The sequence below is a fragment of the Primulina eburnea genome, chromosome 2 (assembly GCF_022965805.1).
Source record: "Primulina eburnea isolate SZY01 chromosome 2, ASM2296580v1, whole genome shotgun sequence".
Classification (NCBI taxonomy): domain Eukaryota; kingdom Viridiplantae; phylum Streptophyta; class Magnoliopsida; order Lamiales; family Gesneriaceae; genus Primulina; species Primulina eburnea.
Genome location: NC_133102.1, coordinates 35,325,830 through 35,331,793, shown reverse-complemented (window position 1 = coordinate 35,331,793; position 5,964 = coordinate 35,325,830). Strand labels below are relative to the sequence as shown.

The 5,964-nt window shown below is 34.9% G+C and overlaps 1 long non-coding RNA gene across 1 annotated transcript; it reads left to right on the top strand.

Moving 5' to 3' along the window:
• The first annotated feature begins 2,318 nt into the window (after positions 1 to 2,318).
• On the top strand, positions 2,319 to 2,787 carry LOC140824660 (uncharacterized). The gene is made up of 2 exons (XR_012116429.1): positions 2,319 to 2,431; positions 2,511 to 2,787. It is a non-coding gene; the product is annotated as an uncharacterized lncRNA (long non-coding RNA).
• Positions 2,788 to 5,964: the final 3,177 nt, after the last annotated feature.

Here is a 5,964-nt window from a genome sequence, read left to right as displayed (position 1 = left end):
CTCTTATACGAGAAAGACATGTGTATTTTGGAAATATGTTTCCTCAGTTGCACACATCATGTCCCTGTTATTATATATCACATCCTTAGAAAATTCATTTGTAACTCTCGATGTGTCAATGGTTGAAAATTCAATCGGGATGTATGAGTTGAAGGGACGGTACTATACTCTAACCATAACCTAAGGTTTTTGCAGGAACTATTAATGAAAACTAGTGGATCATGGGGCGATGTTACTATACACGCTTACCATGATCTGATAGGTGGAATCAAACTTGAGTTCTAACGTTCTTGACCAAGGGGTTGATGAGAAAAATGAGGTTAATTATGGTAAGCCCGAATAAGAATAAATGTTATTCTGAATTACAATGAAGTTGAAAACCCACGGCTTGTTGTATCTTCGAAGCATCGAGGGTCACACAAGTATCAGATTATGTGTTCTCGATGATATAGTCAAATTCAAGGTTTGAACTATAGTTTGATGGCAATCAAACAGATATATTATGAAAGATTTTATAAGTTGATTCAATTTAATAAAAGATGTGGAATTTAGCTTAACAGCTATTTAAGTGAGGAGATTAGAGCTGCCTGTTTTAGTGAAGGTCTTCACAAAATTAGCAGCTGCTAAAAATAGATCAATGAAAAATTGTCATTTGAAATTTTCATTTTTCATTGAATGAACGAGATTTGTACCCTCGACACATTGTGTAACGATCATGGGCCATTAGGCTGAACCAACAAAGGCCTCAGCCCATACCCACGCACCACTACTGGTCATGGGTCGTTAGGATGGTCCAGCATGGGCCTCGGCCCATGCCCATGTACCGCCACTCACAGAATATCCCACTCCTGGAAAGTTTATATGGATAAACTCCTATAACCATACCATTTTTGCTTGCTCGAACATAACAAAATTTATTTCCAAAAGAAAGTAAATAGTTAAGTCCAAAAAACAAAAAGTCTTTTTACGAGGTTCACAAATCGAAATTCTTATTTATTTGTTAAAAAACTTACCATAGATCAATTACAATTTTGATAGGCCCAAAAATTCTTTCACAAAATAATCCATTTTTTTTTTCCGATTTATTGGTTTTGTAATGAGAAATATAGGGTTTTGTCACTTCTCCAAGTATCTCTCTATAAGGCAGGATTTTAGTGGACCAAGCGCTTATATGTTGAGGAGAAACTAATCCAATTCATAGTTGTTGATGTTTTTACTGATCGATCTTAAAAGGAAATTTATGATTCATTCGGATTAAGTTTCATTCCTATTCATCAAGAAGTTTTTCTCAGTTACAAGTAAATGATTCAATTACATAGCTAAAGATCGTAGTTCTCGAACAAGCAATCGAAACGATTTTGGAGCATCTTCCGAATTTGATATTTTTCCTCCAATGATCGTAGTACCAAATAATTCTTGATGTTCTCTAATATGATCTTAGAAGTAAACATCTCTTGTAAAATATGAGCAACATCAAATCCTTCTAGAGCCCAAACCTCCATTTCACCTATTCGGTGTTCCCCGTGTTTTGCCCTTCCCCTAAGGGGTTGTTGTGTAACAAGTGCATAATGTCCACTGGAACATCATGAATTTTATCATCAACTTTATGAATAAATTTCAAGATATAAATCTTTCTTGTTACAATGGGTTGTTCAAAAAGATTCGCCGTCCTTCCATCAAGTATTCAGCTTTTTCTTGGATACTAAGGTTCAAATACTCAAGGGTTTTTTGTTTGTTTACTGGAATCATATAATTCAGAAAACACTAGTTTTCTCTATTCTTCTTGTCACAACTCTCATCAAAAGGTGCTATTCGATAATGTTTGTCTAGTAGATGAAAGAAGATCTATTATGGGTGCCCGGAATGCGCAACGGAAGTTTTAAAAATTTTTACAAGAACAAAACCAAGCACCCCTCACTAGTGTCGAGAAGTCAAAATTTTATATTTACGTATATATATATTTTTATCCAAACTATATTATGAAGAAGAGTCTACAATTTTCATGTTTTGAATATTTAAAAGTGGGATGTTTTAAGATGAACAATACATAAATACTGTTGATTGGGGTTAAGGAATTGTTTCATATTTCAGAAAAGTGAGCAAAAATAAGTTTACAGAATTTGTCACTTTCGATATTAACTTTTGTTTTTTAAATTTAAATGTTTTAGCTGTAGCCGTCCCCTCTCTCACCTTTTGACTTCTCCTTGTAAGAATGTTCACATGAAACAACATTGTCCTCTAGATATAGCATAACCATATGCAGAACATTTAATTCCCCACTGTTTTAAATTTTTTTCATTTGTACACTTAAAGTTTGTTTTTATTGTCCTTATATTTTACTTCAAATCTTATCAACTATAAATAGCTTAAATTCAAACCCGAAGATTTTTTCTATATACAATCTCGACCGGAGAAGAAACAATAAATTCTTGTGGGTTTGTGGATATTGTCAAATTTTTTTGGATGAATGATCTTATTAATCTAATGCATCTTGTACTTTTACATTTCAGTTTGCAGGATCAATCAATAACCAATATTACAAGCAATCTCAATATGATGAAGTCAGAAGTGAATGGAGCGAATTCGTCTACTCTTGTGTAGGTGCTTAAATGAATCGTGTGCATTGGGATAAATATTTGGTTTGTCATTGTGCATTTTAGGATATACTTGTAGTTATACACTTTTGGTTTTGTGGATATGCTTGTGGATATATTTTTGGGTTATACTAGTGGATTTGTGGATATATACTTGTGGATTGGTAGATATACTTGTGGATTCGTGGATTTTCATCATTTGTAGACGGATAATTTATAAATCAAACGAATGTATTTTAAGTTATATATGTGTATGTATATATATATATATATATATATATATATATATATATATATATATGTATGTATACTGGTATTATTGTATATTAATTAAATTGTTAAGCATTTCACAACTCAGTAATTGTGAAGTCGTTCTTTATTGATTACTTCAGTATAATACAAAAAAATGAAATATTTCAAATCGACTACTTCGTCAATAAATGTAAATTGTGAAATAACAAAATACCAAATACTTCAAGAAAGAAAAATTATGGCGAAGTTATAGAATATATTTACCTCATTATAGTTCAATAACAACGAAGTCGTTCGCATCAATTACTTCACTAATATACAAAACCTGTGAAGTTATAACAAACATTTACTTCGTCAATCAATGTATACTATGAAGTTATATATAAGCTATTACTTCTGCACTTTATGAAATCGATGAAGTAATAGATGTTGTTTAACTTCGACATCAGTCTAATTCCAGATCGGTTTTCCCTCATTGAACCGGCCAAAGACTTCGTTAATTTCTTGGATACAACTTCAGTTATAATACGAAGTAAAATGATACTCTATTACTTCACGTGTGTCTACTTCGACAATTATCTACCTATGAATTCATTGAATATGCGAAGTAAATCAAGTAAATTATACTAGTGTTGCTACCAATTTGTAACGTACCGTACTTTTAAAGATAATAAAATTTGCGGAAAAATAAAAATTTTCTTAAATAAGTAATCATCTTTCAAAATGCAATACAAATAAATGTTTATATTTGGAATGTAACCAACTTGCAAAAGTACTTGTTTTAAGCAACATGAAATGATTTCCGTAAAAATAAGAGTAAATGAAATAACATGCATAAAAATCCTTGAAAACTAAGCGGTCCTCAGGTTAGTCCACCGCACAGTCTGAGCTAGCTCACTATTCCCTGCCTCTCGTCTCCTCAAACTCATCATTTTTAAGGCCCGAGATTTTGATTACCGTGATCTGAAATGATTTGGTGATAATTTATGTGATTATAGGAGGAATGGATTGGACCAGAAATAGAGAGGAAAGACGTACGAAGACGCGAAGCAATGTGCGAGGACATAACACCTCGCGCTTATGCGCGACAATGAATAGACAAGAAAGACGTACGAAGACGCGAAGCAATGTGCGAGGACAGAACACCTCGCGCATATGCGCGACAAAGAGTCACGCACAGTGGCAGAAGACCTCGCGCATATGCGCGAGAAGTGTGCGCGCATATGCGTGAGATGTGCATAAGGTGAGTGCTGATTCCAGAGAGTTGGGTGCACATGCGTGACCTAAAGACGCGGAATTGCGCGAGGGTGGCAGAGATTTGTGAAGAATTCCTCGCGCATATGCGCGGCGATGGTGCACGAATATGCGCGAGCTGCCGAGACACAAGCGCTGAGACCCGTAGGTCTCGCGCATATGCGCCGATGTTGGTCGCGCATATGCACGAGACGTGCGGTATGCACATTGAGCCACATGGTCTCTTTCATGCAAGGTTCCTCAGAGTTTAGAAATTGATTTGTTCAGAATTCGCCTGTCTGATTTTCAATCCGATTTCAGTACTGAGTTTTTATCGACAAGAGCATCAACTGAACGTATGTTTCTTACGTTTTTGATATGATTTGAAATTATGATACTGCCAGAATCAGATACGATTGATATATGGTGTTCTGGATATATTAGACATTGTATAATTGAAGTCAGATCGAAGAACAGACTGTTTATGCAATTGTTATGATTTTCAGAACTGATATGATCGAGATTGTACAGATTTGAGATTATGATCTGTTATTGTTGAGATTATGAGTTGTACTGATATTGATTATGAGCCGTGTTATTATATATGTGATGTTGAGACTGACGGGTTATTGAGATTGTATTATTATGCTGTCGAAACATCAGTAGATTGATATTAATCAGATTCGCTATTGATTGAGATTGTATTGTTGTATAATTGACGTTGATCAGATTATGTCTTGATTTTATTATTGATCAGAACATGTCTTGAATGAGATTATATATTGATATTCTGCCTATTGGGAATGTCATTTGAGATTTGATATTAACAGCTTCAGAAACGATAGCAGATAGATCAGAGTTGCCAAGATTTTGTACTACGAAAAGAAAGGTATAAATTGATGTTGATGCGGGATTGCACAACTCGAGTTAGATTCGACTTGAGTTTCCCAAAATCACATACTTTACCTTATTGTATTGATATTTGCAATGTAATGAGATTGATATCTTTGGTTTATTGATTTATGTATTGAGTCATAGGCGGATGCGTCTAGTTGTAGACGATTGATCTCGTGACAGAGGTGCTAGATAGTGATGGAATCGTCACTGGGCCCATTGCATATTGTCACAGAGGTTTGGCAGGATATGCTAGGGCTGATATGCCTAGATGATTGGCAGTTATGCCAGGGTGGATGTGCCTAGTCTATGGCTGATTCGCCAAGACGCTGGAAGTTTGGTCGTATCGACATGTTGGGGAGTAGAGCAGCTCCTATCGCTGAGATTCGATACGGAAAGGGCCAAAGTCCGTGAATAAGAACGTACCACCACCTCGATCGGGAGTGTAGGTGGGTGTATGTTCTTATTTAGATCAAGATCCCTAGATTAGGATGAGTTGAGTCAGAGTCTAAGAGTCACAGAGTGTGATTCAAAGTTTGTATTGATTCATGTTTCTGATTTTGACACATGTTATGAATATCTGTTTATGCTGTTATATCTGTTTATATGAAATGCATGTATACATGATTTATACTGGGAATGTAATTCTCACCGGAGTTATCTGGCTGTTGTCTTGTATGTATGTGTGCATGACAACAGGTGGACATGATCAGGATCAGGAAGAGGATGAGAGATTATAGTTAGCGTGGAGATCCGGGCCCAGAACCAGAATAAGATGAAGCACTAGATGTATAGTCGTTGAACCTAGTTGAGATAGAAACATGTTATACATGATTTGTACTTTGATATTGACATGTATATCAGATAGATTACTATTACATTTCTGCATTTATATTTCAAAAAGAAAAAAAAAATTAGTCCCACTTTTTTTTTAATTGTTATATTTGACATTAATAATAATTAAGACATGAATTAGCGTCCGGGTCCCTAC